Source organism: Vipera ursinii (genome assembly GCF_947247035.1).
Source record: "Vipera ursinii genome assembly, chromosome: 3".
In the NCBI taxonomy this organism is placed as follows: Eukaryota; Metazoa; Chordata; class Lepidosauria; order Squamata; family Viperidae; genus Vipera; species Vipera ursinii.
In genome coordinates this window covers 179870902-179889035 of record NC_139516.1, presented here as the reverse complement: position 1 = coordinate 179889035, position 18134 = coordinate 179870902, and the positions used below count along the sequence as shown (strand labels likewise).

At 37.7% G+C, this 18134-nt stretch overlaps 1 protein-coding gene across 1 annotated transcript in view; it reads right to left on the bottom strand.

Moving 5' to 3' along the window:
* KCNB2 (potassium voltage-gated channel subfamily B member 2) overlaps positions 1-18134 on the bottom strand; it is a gene marked incomplete at both ends in the record, with an annotated part of 162845 nt that overhangs the window by 60628 nt on the left and 84083 nt on the right. The gene's annotated exons all lie outside the window — the stretch shown is intronic.

The following is an 18134-nucleotide window of genomic DNA, read 5'->3' as shown; positions in this document are numbered from 1 at the left end:
GACCATCATATTCTCTTGACAAAATTCTATCAGCCTGTGCCCTGCTTCATTTTGTACTCCAAGGCCAAACTTGCCTGTTATCTGGTTATCTTTTGGCTTCCTACTTTAGCATTCCAATCCCCCATGATAACGACATCATTTTTTGGTGTTAGTTCTATAAGGTGCTGTACGGCTTCACAGAACCAGTTAATTTCATCCTCTTCAGCACCGGTGGTTGGGGCATAGACTTGGACTACTGTGATATTGAATGGTTTGTCTTGGATTCGAACTGAGATCATTCTGTTTATTCACTATGAAGGCTACTCCTTTTCATCTAAGGGATTCTTGCCCGGAGTAGTATACCTGATGGTCATCTGAATTAAATTCACCCATTCCTGTCCATTTTAGTTCGCTGATTCATAAGATGTCAATGTTCAGTCTTGTCATCTCTTGTTTGACCACGTCCAGCTTGCCTTAATTCATGGATCTTACATTCCAGGTTCCTATGGAGAAAAAATCTTTACAGCATCGCACTTTCCTTTCACCATTAGATACATCCACAGCTGAGCATCCTTTCGGCTTTGTCCCAGTCGCTTCATTCTTTCTGGCGCTACTAGTACGAGCCCTCTTCTCTTTCCCAGTAGCATATTGGATGCCTTCTGACCTGAGGGGCTCATCCTCCAGCATCACATCTTTTTGCCTTTTGGTACTGTCCATAGGGTTTTCATGGCAAAGATACTGGAGTGGGTTGCCATTTCCTTCTCCAGTGGATCACATTTTGTCAGAACTCTCTGCTATGACCTGTCCATCTTGGGTGGCCCTGCATGGCATAGTTCATACTGTCAACGCTGCTAATATTGAATGTTATTGCTTGAGAAGAGATGAAGAAGTAGCCATTTCATATGTTAAACTTGTGTATTGCTTTAAGAGATTTAGTTTAAGGTTGGGAGGGGGGATGAGTAGGATTGCACTTTCAAGGCCATCTCTAACTAGAGAAAATAAGACCTTGGCGGGTTTTCTAACGGAAGGGAAACTGATTCTTTAAATTAATTGGAGAATATGATTAATGACAAAATTAGAAAGGTGGAGAATTGTGTTTTAATATATTGTGCAAGGGGTGGAGACTTCAGATTCCAGCTTCTTTCGAGTAAGCATTTGCCGGTGTATTAGGCTAATAAGGAACTTTTAAGGTAAACAATGCCTCAGAGTCACTTGAAAAGCCCATACATCAGAAACCTGACATTAATTTATTTTATTTTTATTTTATTACATTTGTTAAGGAATTTGTTGTGCAGAGGTCTCCTTGTGCTACCAAAGAGTTGCACAGACAAGGAAGGGTACTGAGAGCGGTAAAAGTCACACAAGAATACACTGAGTTATAAAAACAAAAAGTAGTTTACTTTTGAGGTGGTGTAAAAACAAAAATGCACAGTCAAAAAATAAACAGTCCAGGTCATAAACAATAGCAACAGTCCAAGTAGCAATCCAAACTACAAAGTCTTCTTACCGGTCCAGAGGTCAATACACAGTTCAGGTTTACAACAGTAGTAAACCAACAGCAGAGCAAAAACAGTAATAGTAGAGATCAGTGAATTCAGAGAGAGAGAGAAGCTACATTCCTAGCTTCCTCTTATGGCCATGAGAACATTTACACACCCATTGGCCAATTAACTTCTTAAAGTCATAGCATTATGGTTAATATATTTTCAACCCAACATTGTAGGCTAACACCATATGCCTAACATTCTCCCCTTTGGATAGAATAATATATAACTCTTACAATCTTATGCACATTCTCTCACAATATCTAACCCCAAATAGTGGCTTATTTCCCCAAGATTTCTAATTGTGAATTTATTTTGCAATCTTGAAATGATAGTTTGTGCTTCTAACTCAGTTTTTGTTATAATTGCAATATCATCTGTGAATAATAAAATAAAAGATAATGCTCTGTTGTGTTCTCTTTTAAACAAACAAGGATCAGCATTACTGGCTACAAAACCTAATGCACTCAACTCATTTACTATACATTTATTCCACTCATAGCCTGATTGTTTCAATCCATAGAGGCTTTTCTTTAATTCCCAACAATCATGGTCTCTATCATTAGTCAATCCTGGTGGTATTCTTAAATAAATAGTATGTTGCAATGGAGCATGTAAATATGCAGTTTCAACATCTACATGGGTAACCATATATTGGTTTTTAGCCGCCCATACTAAAGCTGCTCTTAAAGTAGTTGCCCTCAGACTGGGTGCAAACATCTCGTCATAATCCTCAGTAGTTTGGGCAAAACCTTGTGCAACCAAACGTGCCTTATGGGTTATAGTTCCATCTACACCCTTCTTTAACTTATATATCCATTTACAACCTATAGCTTGCTCACCAGGTGGCAGTTTTGCTTTCTCATAGACCTTAAGATCCTGCAAAGACTTTAACTCCCTGTTCATTGCAGCTTTCCATGATGCCTGTTCCTTTTCAGGATACATCCTGATCTCATCATAGTTAGATGGTACTGAACTAACTTGACATACTATACTAGCTTCATAGCTATCAGGTGGACGTCTGATACGCGTTGAACGCCAAGAAATTACAGGGCTTTGAATTTCTGACTCCTTTCCTTCCTCTTTCTCTGATTCATCTTTTATCTCCCCTATCTCCTCTTCATCTTTTATATTTACAGGAGATGCATTATCATTACTAGTTACGTTATCAGAGGAGTCCTCAAACACTAGAGGATCAGTATTAACAGTTACTTGCTCTAACCTATCCCAACCAATGTGCTCAAGGAATTTTGCATTTGTACTGTTATATACATTAGTTGTGCCGTTCCCAGAAACGATAGGATCTATGGTTAGCTTCGTATCCTACAAAGTATAATTGCCTAGCCCTATGTTGGCCTTTACTCCTGAGTTGTGCAGGAATGTGGACCCAAGTTGGGGTGCCAAACGTGTGCAAGTAATCAAGGTTTGGTCTTCTACCATGCCATATTGTATATGGTATTTTACCAGTAGAAGTATTAACAACTATATTCAGAACATGGTTTGCACATTTTGCTGCCTCCCCCCACAGTCTATCTGTTAAGCCTGAATCTCTTAACATGGTTCTCATCATGGCTTGTAACGTTTGCCCACATCTCTCAACAAATGCATTATGTTGAGGCCTATAAGGGGCTGAACGTTTATGCTCAATGCCAGCTGATTCTAGCATATCAACAAAGCGCTTGTTTGTAAATTCAGTACCACTATCAGTAATTATGCACTGAACCTTTCTCTTTGTTTTTCTCTCCACAAACTTCAGCCAGTTTGCAAATTGTTGGAAACTGTCTGCCTTTGACTTAAGCAGATAACAAAATCCATAACGAGAGTAGTGGTCCAATATACTTAAAATATAACATGACCCTCCTAAACTTGGTTTCATGGGTCCAATTAAATCAGCAAACACAACTTCCAAAGGTACAGTTGTTTTGAAGCCGTTTAACCTGTTTGCAGGAGTTGCCTTACTCTTTTCCTGATTACAGGCATTGCAATTCAAATACTTACTACATGGCTTCAGTTTAATTCCTTCTACTAACTCAACTGTTTTACGTAGTGAGTTAAAGTTTACATGCCCTAGCCGCCTATGCAATAAATGTATACATTCATCATGTGGCTTCTTGTTCTCACATATTGAGTTAGCTTTAACTGTACTAACCTGGTTACTTGTGAGAAAGAATAAACCATTTTTCAAATTAGCAGTTACACAGGTTCCATTCCTCTCAATAGTGCATTGCTCCCCTCTGAATGTTACCACAAACCCAACTTTAACCAATTCCCTTACAGTTAACAGGTTGAATCTTAGCTTAGGTATATATAACATAGGTAACTGTTCATCAATGCATGGACAATAGGAATTACCTTCACCAGAGGCCTTCATCCTCCAACCGTTTGCCAGTGAAACATATTGGGTGCTGTTTTTCATATTAATAAACCTCTTTTTCACTTTAGTAATGCATTGTGAAGCCCCACTATCAACAACCCACAATTCATTATTTCTGGATGTTGGTTCACCAGAAATAGCCAAACCAATGCCCTTCTTTGCCTTCCCACTGCTATTAACATTCTGTTTTCTACCCTTTCTACAGAATTTGGCTATATGCCCTCTAGCCCCACAAGAATAACATTTCTTGACGTTGTAAGCAGTGGTAAATGGCTGCTCCTCTTGTGGCTGTGTCTCTCTCAGCTGGTCTCTGTCACACCTCCTTCTGGACTCTTCCAGCAGTCTCCCAGTAATGTTAGTCAAAGTCAGTTCCTCTCTGGTCAGGACTTCCAAAGAAGAAACATACCCATCATAACTCTCATCCAAAGATGACAGAATAATGTAGACCTGATGCAACTCTGAAAAAATCAGCTCCTTTTCATGAAGCTCTTGAAAAGTTGCCTTCATGTAATTTAAATGGGTCAGCATATCTCCATTCTTCTGCAGACGAGCCCTAAACAGCTTACGTGTAAGGTGTATATGTGCACCCACACTGTCTCGAACATAAAGCCTTCGCAAAACGCCCCAACACCTAGCAGCAGACTCCTCACCACGAATATGGACAAGCTGCTGGTCGTTCAGTGTTAGCCCAATAATGCAAAGAGCTTTCTCATTGCTACGTTTAAAGTTGTCTATCTTCTTTGCATTCTCTTCGTCAACCCAACATTGTAGGCTAACACCATATGCCTAACAACATTTATATACCGCCCTTTCCCGGAGGACTCAGGGCGGTTTACAGGGTAATTAAAAACCAAAAATACAAAAGTTAAAAACCAAGTTTAAAAAAGATTAAATTTATCCCTGTATAAATAAAACCCCAATTAAAATAAATTAATCCTCAGCCTGGGCCAGAGAGCTCAAAGAGCCAGGTCTTCAGGCCCCGGCGGAATGAACGGAGGTCGGGGGCAGTCCTCAGCTCCACTGGCAGCTGGTTCCAAAGGGCAGGCTGGAATCCACACTACTTTTTAAACTAATTAGGGAGTCCTGACCTCCCATCACTGTCTCCAAGTTTGGGAGGCAGTCTGGCAAAGAGTTGAGGAAGATCCCATAATGGAGGGAGAAAAATTGCCTGAAGCCAGCTCCATGGCACCAGCAGCCACCCCAGGGGGGGAAAGGCCAGCGAAGAAGCTGGCAGGGAAAGAGTTTCAGCAATCGTCCCAGCTGGGAACTAGACCCAAACAACCAGGAGAATTGGTCTGGTCGTCAGAGTGGATTAAGCCCAGCGGAGACTCCAGGCACCTCAGAGCAGTCAGGCCAGCTGAGATTGAATACTCGGGTGAGTGGAAAATCCTGTCTGCAGATCAGACTGCCTGCCAGACCCAGGAGTCCCCTGCCAAGCCCTCCAGACCCATAGAGACAGAGGACCCCAGCCTGGGGCTTCTGCAGCAATGGGAGGTTGGGAAGCCCCCACAAATGAAAGGCCAACAATCTCTGAGCTTGCCCCAGCTAATAGAAGCCTTGCAACAGCTGGGGGTGGTACAGAAGCCTGGAGATCAGGAGCTGGTGGGAGGACAACAGCAAGGCAGCAGCAGGACCCAAACGTGTAACCCCTGAACATACAGCAGGACCAGTGGGGCCAGCAGCAGGGGGGCCCCTGGCAGCCATTAAATCAGCAACCAGAGTGGGCCCAGCAGCAACTGGAGACACAACAGCAGTGGGGGCCCTGGCAGCCGGTGAATCAACAACCAGGAGGGGGCCTGCAGCAGTGGGGGCCCCAGCAACTGTTGATCCAACAATCAAGGAGGAGTGCAGTTCACAGCAAAATTTTGGAGAAACTTTCTTAAATTAATTGGATCATCTCAAGGCCTATCAACTGCTTTTCACCCAGCTACTAACAGAGCTGCAGAATCCGCCAACAAAATGGTGGAACAATACCTTAGATGCTACATCTCTTACTAACAAACAAACTGGACCAACCTCCTCCCTTTTGCAGAGGTGGCTTACAATAATTCAGTGCTTAGCAGCACCGGCTACACTCCTTTCCATGTAGCCACAGGGAAAGAATTCAACCCCATACTGGAATACCCTCAGTTACCCTCCGCTTCCCAGACTCTTGATCATTGGGTGAGGGGTTGGGAAGAAGTTTGGAAAAATACAAAGGTGGCCTTAAAAAAAGACTTTTGAGACCTACAAAAAGCAAGCTGACCAAAAGAGATCTCCCCAAAGAACATTCCAAGTTGGGGAAAAGGTCTATTTGTTGACCAAATACTTACGCCTTAAACTTAAGAAATTGGGACCGAAATTCTTGAGGCCTTTCTCCATTGTGAAAATCATCAACCCGGTCACAGTAAAATTGAAACGACCCAGACTTTTGGGGAAAATTCAACCGGTGTTCCATTGTAACTTGCTGAAACCTTTTCAAACCTCCACTTTAAGACCTCCCCCTAAGAAAGTACCTGGACCCCTCATGGTAGCAGATCAGACCCATTATGAAGTGAAATGTATTCTTGATTCTAGAATCTTTAAGGGAAAATTGCAATACCTTGTACAATGGAAGGGATACCCAGTGTCTGAAGCCATCTGGGTAAAATCTACTGATGTGAAAGCTGACAGACTTATCAAAAGGTTTTATGAGAAACACCCCAACAAACTGAAAGCCAGTTCCTAACTTGTGTTTTGTTTACATTACAGGATCTGTCCTTTTTGTAAGGTGAGCCGGATGTCAATGCTGCTAACATAGAGAAGATAAGACCTTGGCGGGTTTTCTAATGGAAGGGAAACTGATTCTTTAAATTAATTGGAGAATATGATTAATGACAAAATTAGAAAGGTGGAGAATTGTGTTTTAATATATTGTGCAAGGGGTGGAGACTTCAGATTCCAGCTTCTTTCGAGTAAGCATTTGCTGGTGTATTAGGCTAATAAAGGATTTTTAAGGTAAACAATGCCTCAGAGTCACTTGAAAAGCCCATACGTCGGAAACTTGATACATAGCTTCATTGAATTACACAAGCCCCTTCGCCATGACAAGGCAGTAATCCATGAAGGGGGATATTTTTCATAGCTAAACACTAATGCCTCCTCAATTAATTGGGTCTATTTGCCTTCTTCTCACATTATTTTCTTTCTTTTTTTTAAAGAACTCTCCAGACTGTTTATGAAAGGTTCGCATATTTTGTAAGTTCTTATTTTTAAAAAGCCATCAAAATTGGACCATATGCTTGTACACAGTGCAGAGCTGATCTCAATGAGCTAGGAGGTTCTAGAACAGGAGTATCAAACTTGCCCTGTCACATGTCATGACATATCACGACTTTTTCCCCCTTGCTGGAGCTGGGGTGGGTGTGGCTTCTGCGCGACGCATCTGGCCTCCGGGCCAACAGTTTGACACCCTTGTTCTAGAAGCTACTCTACAGCTCCTGAACCAGAATCGTCAGAAGGAACTGCTACTGAAGAGCAAAGTGGTATTATTTGCTTTTAAAAGCCAAATAGCCTGAATTTACCAAGAAATCATTCCATCCTGTCAACCCATCAAGATCCCTTCCCCTATTAGCTATCTCACCTGCTCCCTAAGCTTTTCCACTTTTCTTGGGCTCTCATAGTGCTGAAACAATATGCTCTTGTAATCCTAAATGAGATAGTTCAGGATGTCTACTTGGCTCTTTTATCTTTCCAGTTATCTGCCAAGGTAAACCTTTATAATCTCAGAAGTCAGAATAAAAAATACACTAAAGTGTATCTGTCACAATGAAAACAATCTTGAATCTGGTAAAAGAAAAAGTCTTCATAATTTTTATTACATATTGTGACATCATAAGCAAAGGAACCAAAAATCTATAGATAGATTTACCTTCACTAATTATCCATTTTAAAAACATAATGTAAGTAGCCTTAGGGTCACCACATGCGAATTGGGTGGCCATATAAAGATGTCCGATAAATAATATTTTTTCCTCTTATGGAATCAATAGTATTGCTCAGAGATTTTTTTTCCTGGCCCTAGTCATTTGAAAACATTATAACATTTATCTGTTCTTATGTCTTAAAGTAGATGAGAGGAAGCAGCAGGATATTTCTGCTGCACCCACCCAATCATATTCCCATTACTCATCCTGTCTTCTTCATAAAAGAAGTATGTGCTTAACACCTTCAGTGTCCAACACATGGCTGAAAGGAAAGCCAATATGCTAAACCGAACAAGCCAAGGAAGCAGTCCTGTTTTTTTCACAATGCTATTGTAATTTGGAGAAGACAAATGTAGAACATATACTGTATTTTCTTTGAAAAAACCCACTTGGATGCTGGGCTCTGATTGATGACAATCCTGAAGCTCTGCTGAAGAGGGTAATAATAGTAATAAAAAAGCCCACCCCTGCAGACCTTTTTATATTTATTATTAACCTCTGCTTTCCTTGTTTGTTTCATATTGCCTCTGAGCCAGGTGTAGTCAGAAAACAGAAAAACTTTATGGAGTAGTACAAGTATACATTTTTGGACAGCAGTGCATGAATTTTGAAAGAAGATTTGCTTGGTTTAACTTTTTCTTGGAAGTTGACCCATGATGTCGATAGATACATAAATATCTTGCTTCTAGAATAATATGCATTCAAGCGATACTATTGTCTCAAATATTTCTATGTCCACTGCTGCATTAAATATTGTTGTTTAAATAGCATTGTGGTTTCCTGATAGCTGAATACTCATGATGACACATGTCTGAAATATGTATTAAATCATTTGCTGCTATGTAATACTTTTATTAGGATCATAAAAAGAGCATATAAGCTTTAGAATTCTCCAAAAGATTTTCCATCAAGCAAAGAAAAGCAAAAACTCTAAAAATTGCAACCATGCAACCTACTGCCTAGATTGATTTGATTATCTAAACCTATTTTTTCTTTGCTGGAAACTGGCAAAAAAGTCACAAATCACAATTATGTGACCACAGGATGTTGCAACCAGTCATAAGGATGAGCTGGCTGCCAAGCCCTCAAAATGTGGTCATGCATCCATGGGGGAGGCGGGGTGCAATATTTTTTGTCAGCTAAAAAGGCTTTGCAGACTGAAAAACAACTTTTCTGAGGTCATTGCAACTATGAATGGTCACTAAATGACCAGTTGTAAGCCAAGAACTACCTATATTCAGGAACAAAGGTGTATGATCCTTTGTCTCAACTGGTTTCACATGACTAGCAAAGTCCGCAAGCTGACAACAATGTGTACTTTGTTTTTTTATCCATATGTGTAATGAAATTCTTCCATGTCAATTATTAATAATTCAGTCATACAATTAAATTTTTCAGTTTACAGTTGAGGATGCAGAATTGAATCCGGGAGATAAAGTACTTAGCTAGATATATCAGTTCATGGATGAGCTGGATTTTGAACTTAAGCTTCCTTACTTTACATCCATATGCTCTCCCTGGGCAGTGAAAATGTGCTTTGCTTTTACTAACCAAGAGGCTCAGTATAAACTGTTTAATTGTTGCAGTATTCAGAAAAGTAAAAAAAAATGGATGTAAGTGGACATTCTTTGATTATTGAAGTGATAGTATATTTTTGCTTACAAAAATGTGCATTCGATGTGCTCTTTCCCCAGTCTCTGTAAGAATGGAAGAGAATCAGAATCTTCATCAATGACTTAAAGATGAGGGAATAGAAGGGGAACTCATCAAATTTGCAGATGACACTAAACTGGCAGCAGCCAGAAGAGCTAATTCAGTACAATCCTGGGTTGTATAAACAGAGGGATAGAGTCAAGATCACGTGAAGTATTAGTATCGCTTTATAAAACCCTACTGAGACAACACCTGAAATACTGCAACCAATTTTGGTCACCATACTAAAAAAAGATGTTGAGACCTTGGAAAAAGTTCAGAGAAGAGCAACTAAGATGATCCAAGGCCTGGAGACTAAAAAATATGTAGAACAGCTGCAGGACTTGAGTTTGGCTAGACTAAAGAAAAGAAGAAATAGGGGTGACATGATAGCAGTATTCCAGTATTTGAGAGGCTGCCACAAAGAAGAGGGGGTCAAATTATTCTCCAAAGCACCACAGGCAAGGACAAGAAACAATGGTTGGAAACTGATCAAAGAGAGAAGCAACCTGGAATTAAGAAGTAAGTTCCTAACAGTGAGGACAATCAACCAGTGGAACAGTTTGCCTTCAGAAATTGTGGGCGCTCCATCACTGAAGGTTTTTAAGAAGAGACAGGATAGTCACTTGTCTGAGATGGTATAGGTTCTCCTGCTTGAGTGTGGTGGTGGGGGCTGGATTAAAAGACTAGAAGTTTCCTTTCACCTCTATTCTATTCTACATTTAACGGCAAGAGTAGCTAAGTGGTCCAGCAAGGGAACAAAGTGCACAACTCATTTCCTCAAAATGTTCTTAAATCTGTGTTAACTAACTGATATCTGCTATGACATCAAAAGTATTCAAACATTTCCAAACATATAGTTCTTTGATTGTGTTTGGCAAATTTTCTAAAGATTAACTAAATAATGTATCAAAATAGGCATGCTTCAAGTGTGTTTGTCAGAATTTAAAGAGAAGTGTCATTTTCCCAAAGCTTTGTTTCTACACATGCAGGGATTTTTATCTACTCTTTCTCTTTCTCTTTCTCAATTTATAAAATAATGAGGTGAAGCAAATTTTGGTGTAGAAATATTGGAACTAGAAATACTGAAAAATTAAAAAACATAGATTATAAGACAGAGAAGAACAACTAAAATGGAAATACAAATAAGACATTGACTTTGATAAGTACTTTTATTGGATGTACCAAAGAAGTTGGTTAAAGCCTTGAAAATTAAGGTGATAGTGGATAGCACTATCTAGCAGTGGATAGTAACAGTAGTGGATATAGTTCTCTGCAATATGAACATTACTAGCTTTGATTTAGATCTACATCACCCCTGGCTCTTTTGAGCAATGAATGGGATACAAGAGGTTATTTATTTATATTTCATGTTTCTAGACTGCCTCTCTGCCTCAGGGAGGAGCTCAGGGTGGTGCACAGTATAATCGTCATAGGGTTAGTTTTGTAGGTTGGTTAAAATTTCTTTGCAAGATGGCATGAAGTTGGCAACCTGAAAGAAGCAATTGTGTGCCCTTTCTCAAAGAAGCTATCTCTTAATCCAGCTTTATTTAAGAACTAGGTGTTTTTAATCTCTGCTTTGGGAAAAAAGTTGTCGAAAAGATGGTGGAGTATCATCAGCAAAGAGCGATACAGCAAGAACATTATATAAATGCTTTTCAATTCAAGTTCAGACACAGGCATGGATGGAAACAGCATTTGTTGCCATGGTGGATTACTTACAGTATGTCAGGACCTTGAGGGTGGAAGTTCATCTCTTTTGTTTTGTTGGAGATTTCAGAAGACTTTGATAAAATCAATCATGGTATCTTACTGGACCAAGCTTTTTCCTTTAACATCTATATAAAGCTGCTAGAATAAGTTATTATCAGTTTGTAGAGAAATATCATCAATACACTGATGATGCTTAACTTTACATTAATTTTACATTTCCACCTAAGCTGAAAGCCTTGAACCAATGGAGGCTGTCAGGGTTTGGATAGATTAAAGCAAGCTCAACTCAACTGAAACAGAGTTATTTTGTCCAGAATTCTGTAGTCTATTCTGTGGTAAGGTGTTATTGCCACTCTGCAAGTATTATGTGTGTTTTTCAGCCTCTCCATTGGTTGCCCGTGGGCTTTCAGATCAAATTCAAAGAGTTGGTTTAACATTTAAAGCCAAAATGGGTAGATGCTAGAGTACCCTAGGAACCATCTCCTTCAGGAACAATGTGCCTGTTCCACACCTTCATTCAGGTAGAAGATGCTGAGGGGCCTGCCCCTATGAGAATTCAGAGAATTCAGTCTTTCTCTGCAGTGTCTATATACCTCACCCATTAAGGTTTGCCTGGCACTTTCATTTAAGGGCTTCCAGAAATTGATAAAAGCCATTTTGTTTGAGTGGATTTAATAGGATTAATAGGATTTTTGGAGGACCATTATTGTTTTAATTTGTGTTTTTAATTTTTTCAGTTTTGTAAAACTGTTTTTATATTTTATAATATAAAATAATTTTGTATCTAATTTTATAAACATATTTTTATATTTTATATCAACTTTCAGGAGGTGTGACTAAGCCAGGCACTTCATAATGGTACTTCTTTAAATAAATTAAATAAATGAAAATAAACTTATCTTTATACGAGTGATAGGGAAATGGTATAATTTATGGTGTACATTTTAGCAAACAGCTACATTTGAAAATATGGCTACGCAAACCAGTCTAAATATTAGCAAACTTAAATAGCAGAAGCCATTTAAAGTAATCACTGCAAGTATTACAAAGAATCAATATTTCAGCACTGCATACTAATGGGTCATTGATTTAAGAAAACATACAATGTATTTTGGACTTACTTTTCTCCTAGTCAAGTTTCAAGTGTTCTATATAGCTGGTCAAGAGTTTCTTTTAAAATTAATGAGTAAGCTGAGTTGTAAGTACATGCTGTTAAATGACATATCAATTATCTACAGCAATCTGCTCTTTATTTATACAATAGAGTTTTCTGGCAAAAACCTGAACTGGAAATGGTCTGGGATATCTGTGATATTATCTCACGTTGTCTTCCTTTTGGTGGGAGCTGCGGCAGTGAACTACGAGAAAGGGAACAAACCCTTTTACTCCTTCAGTCATCTCTCTCCCTCCCTATGTGTATGTGTCTATATGCATACTGTCTTCCATTCAGTAGCCCAGTAATACAAGAAACAGTGATGACAGAAGCAATACATTCCTTTCCGACAAATTCAAGAAAACGTTTGCTCTTCCCTAAAAGTGATCATTTGTCCTCCTTCTGTATTATGCCTGCTGACTATTATGTACCATTGCAAACCTAAGAAAATTACTTGCAGCCCAAAATGTAATTGTGTCATTAAAACTATTTCCAATTAATTATTCCCTGGCAGTGTGTGTGTTAAAGTATGGTTTCCTGACACAGTACATGTTTATAAATCAGCAGTTAGTATATAGACAAATATTATGAGGAAATGGGATTCCTTTTTCTGATACCAGCTAAAAACTGATATCCTAGGGGCATTTTGGATGCAGTAATAGCCACTGGATGTTGAATGCAGTAATAACCATTTGGCTTTTCTTTGCTATAAACACAAGAGATTCTGGGATGAGACAAAAGCAAGATCCCATTATACAGCAACAAACTGGTATTTTTGTTTCTAGGATTTTTGTGTTCTGATACACTGCTTATGTGAATTTAGTTGTATATCATTTGAAAAATAAAACAATATTGTTCAAGTAATATATGTTTCACAACATATACAGAAGTCTATTTTCTTACAGCAAAAATAGTCTAATCCAATGTCTGGAATTTCTACAAAAAGTACTCTAAAGGAGAAATAGAACAGGAATCATATGCCCTTCTTTCCTGCTAAAACTGTTTCTTGATTCAGAAAAAAAGCTAGAATCCAAGTTTATAAGAAATAATTTAGCATTCTTTTCAAATCACATTCCTAGCTATAGCAAGAGCTCAAACTGATATTAGGAAATATTCTGTGTTGATCCTTCCCTGAAGTTTCCCTTTTTCATACATTGATTGCAAAAACCTGAATATCTCTTTCATGCCTAAAGCAGGACTAGTACTCACAGGCTCCTGGTTTTTTTATAGCTTGGTGCCTTAAATACTAGATTAGTGGACCAAATAAGCCTCCTTGTAGCCAGAGTCAAACCAGCAACCTAAGAATTCCAGTACGAATTTCCATCTCTACAGTTCAGCTGAACTACTGAACTATTGAAAAAAAACATTCTTTATTTTGTCTTCTATCAGACTTTACCCAACAGATAGGATTGGTAACAATTATGAAAGCTCAAAAGTATCCCAAATATTTTCATTAAGTAATTCTTCACTGAAGAGAAGATAGAAATCATAATCAAACAATTCTAGAGACTGCTATGTTTTGGAAGCAAGCCCTATTCACAGAAATAATATTCAACCTTCTCTGCACCTCTCTCTTGTTCCTAACCTGTTTCAGACTATTGGTTACCTTTTTGCATTTTTTCAAATAATTTTATTAGAGATTACAGGCAAAAAGAATAAAAACTATACAAACTACAAAAATATAAAAATAAAAAATGTAAAAAGGAAAAAAAGAAACAAAGAAGTAATGTTCCTCTTCATACCAACAAATGCACATAATTTAAGTAAATTTATTGCCATATCTTAAATTATAATATATTCATCCCATATTTCATCTTTTAGCTAAAAACAAAATCCAAACCCTCATCTTTCATTCCTTATCAGCAGAAGTCCAGTGTCAGATATATCTAATATATCTTAACCTTGATTGAATAATCCCAATTTGTATTCCTTCCCTACACTTTAATTCTTAATTCAATCTTAATTCTTAACCTTTCATATAGTGTCCTACAAATTGATTTCTTGTTATCTTTTCTTCTTCCTTCCCCCAACTCCAAAACAATCTTTCAGAACCTTAGCTAGTCTCTTTTGTATATTCAGTAAGAGGAATTGTCTCTTTTGCAAATTCAGTAAGCGGAATTCATCCTTTTTTGTCACTTCTTAAAAAAAATCTGTTTTATACAATCAGTAAAAAAATATGTAAATCTCTTTTCTGGTTTGATACTTGTATATTTCCTTTAGGCATTTAAGCATCATCCTGTTTCATTTGAAAGCCCAGTACATCCTTTATTATATTTCTTCCATTACCTGCCAAATTGATATACACATTCACATTAATTTCAAACTTATTCAGAGTATCTTGTTCTCCCATTACATCTTTAGTTTACATCTATCCATCATTTCTGAGTGTTTCAAAGACCATTTATCACAAATATTCATATATTTTTCATAGTTTTCCATCAGGAAGCTCACTGTTAGAATATTTCCTTCCATTCTTTTCTTAAAGTATAACTCACTCTAGTGTCCAACTATTAAAGTCTGACTGAAGAAAAGGTAAACAACAAGTTTCTTAAGGGAGGAATTCTTTCAAAACTTAAAATTGCCATTCCAAGTCCATCTGAGCCCTTAATCTGTTCTTAAACTTTCTAAAGTCCATACCCTAAACACTCTTTTGGTACTAAATCCAGAAAACAATATTTTTCAAAATATTTTACAATCATATTTAAAATTATTTCTCTAAGGAGAAAGAAACTCATCTAGCATATGCAGCATAATTTGCCAATACAAAAGGTTTTAATCCTTCTAAAACAAAATAAAACCCAATCTATCTCACAAGGTTATTGTGAGGGAAATAGAAGAAGGAAGGAGTATTATATACATTTGCTGCCTTGAGTTATTTGTAAAATAATAAAGGCAGAACAAAAATCTAATAAATAAATAAGCAAAAATCTCTCTTGCTACCATGCTCTATAAACATTCTCATTTATTTCATATATAAGATATCATTTCTTCTGTATCAAATATTCCAGTGTGCCTTATTCTACAGCGGGAGTCATACATTTCAGCCACTTAATACTAGGAGCTGGTTGTGGAAATGTGTGTGGATCTTGGCAGTAACATCTTAAAATCTGGGATGGATCAAAAGTCTTTCAGTAGAGTTGAGTTGGCTTTACTTGAAATGCTGCCTTCTCTACAGGAGCACAGTCAAATCCTAGTTGTGATTATTTCAAAAACATTTATTAATCTAGAATGTGATAAAGCATTAAAATAACATAACAACATAAACCTCCAATTTATTTATTTATTTATTTATTTATTTATTTATTATTTATTTATTTATTTATTTATTTTATTACATTTTTACACAGAGTCACAGAGGGACTCTGGAGGCAGTGTACAATAAAATATTAAAATATATTCCTCTTTTATAAACTGTGATTTCCACTAGAAAGTGGGCTATTCTTCCCATGCCACATATAAAATCTTTGAGGTAATAGACATGAAATGGAGGAATAACATGTATACAGAATATAGACATGAAATGGAGGAATAACATGTATACAGAATACATATGTGGAATAAGTGGAAAATGTGAGTTAGATAGCATCACCAGCATAAGTGGAATAAGTGGAAAAATATGGACTGTAAATTTCCATCTTTAAGGAGCTGAAATTTGTTTCCTTCTTTTGAAAAGTAGGTCTTCTTTCTGCTCAGGGCAAACTTACCACAGTCAGAGACTTGCTAATAATGTGAGAACTGGAGGAGAGGAAGCACACTTCTTCCCTTTGTTTCACACACACATATGTACATATTGAGACAGAGTAGCAAACTTGGTATCACTTATTACCCTATCAGTGTGAATCACGAGCAGCTTTGAGCTTGTTGGAAAAAAATACAAACAAGATTTGAAAATAATTTCATTAAACGTGGCTGTTTGCTGGAAATTTCTATAGAAGCTCTGAAAGTGCTGTAAAAGGAGTAAAGCAACCATTTATCATTAGTGAAGCCCAGAGAAGGCATCACACGAAATATTTATTTTTAATCCCATGCATTCAAAGATTTAGTGCAAAGACTGATGCACTAAAGGATGGTTCAATAGAAGCAGGAAGGCAGTTCAGAAAGGAAACAAGCAGGAGAGTAAATATATGAGCAATGAAGTCATCATTGAAACAATAAATTGTTTAGACTGGGGAGCCAGGCCAAAGTCAGCCATTCTCTTGGCTTTCATGACAGCTTTTGGCCACTTGAAAGGGCTCTTGCAGTAGAACTGGGACCAAGCTAATAGTTTTCTTTTGCCAACTCTCAGACACCATGGAGAGTATAATACATGGAGCCAATTGCCTTCTCTTTCAACCCAGAAAGGATCTTGATTCTCCCAAACACATTTTATTTCATCATCTCTGATCACTTACCATACTGATTGGCACTGTCAGAAATTGGAACAATTTACAAAGTCTGTTCTGGAGACAAGAAGCCTGCAAGGATTCACTGTCTGTTTTGGGAAAATAAACAACTATTCCTGTTACCATGTTCTATGTATTCCCTTCTTGCATACTTTTCGCAGTAGCACCAACCCTTTGTGTATCCTCCAAATAACTCGTAGGCATCACTTCCTATGGATTCTACAAGTAGACACATTAGATGTCAAGTCCCAGAACCTTAGGCAATCTCCAAAAGCTTTAAGTGGTGGTCCCACAGGGGTTCTAACGTTGTTTGTGAAGAGTAACAGAAGGGAGAAATTATAATATACATCATTAGAGAATAATCCTATTGACTATATTTAATGTTCTTAAAATGTAAATTAGGTGAAATGAAGCTTAATTTTGTCATTTATTTTGGAACTTGGCCTCCAGCATTCTCCCTTGAGCCAGAAGAAATTGTACATCACTACGTAAGAAGCCAGACTAGGTAATACTTCAAATTAAACATAGGTAGCTATTTGATGAGGAGAGAGGAGGGATTACATGAACAAAACATTTTCTAGCTAAAGTTAGCTGGGAACCTTTATAGAATGGTGGAGACAAACTATATCAATTGCTCTTTGGCAGTCTATTGCAAGTAAGGTTGCAAAGCATATTTGCCTCTTCTATGTTCTACTGATGAATTTTCAAATAGTACCAAAGTGCTGTAAGGACACAGTTCTTCATTCCTCAGCTCAATTGAGACATAACTGAGCCATCTTATCCCTACTTGTCCTACTGCTTCTGAAAATGAAAACTTGCTATCATGCTGGGAAGGGAATAGGCAGCCAACCAAATGGTGATGGAATGAATTAAACCTAATCGGAACTGTTCCAATGCCTTAATGAAAACTGGAATAAAGCAGAAGGGCAATGCATTAAAATCATTTTAGACATGATACTACCACCAGGTAAAAGATTAGGATGATTGGAAATTGTACGTAGGCCTTATATCATGTCCTTCCAATCAACTGTCCTGAGCTGCAAATCCACTGCATCTATGGGAGAACTTCTTGTCATCAGCTAACATCCCTTGCTACATCTGTGTATGTTTCACTACTCAGAGGTCTTCACAATGCTATATTGTAAGGCAAATGTAAGATTTTCTTGCATAAGCACCCACTGTGTACAGCTCACATTACATTTCATTCTAAGGACCCAATTTATCCTTTAGGAGTTCAGTTCCATGAATACATCAGTTAGGAGTGTCTGGGTTATATTGACAATGAGGGGGAGCCTTTACACAGAGAAACTGTTTGCAGCAAGGTCTCTGTTCAAAAAATATTGTATTGTACTT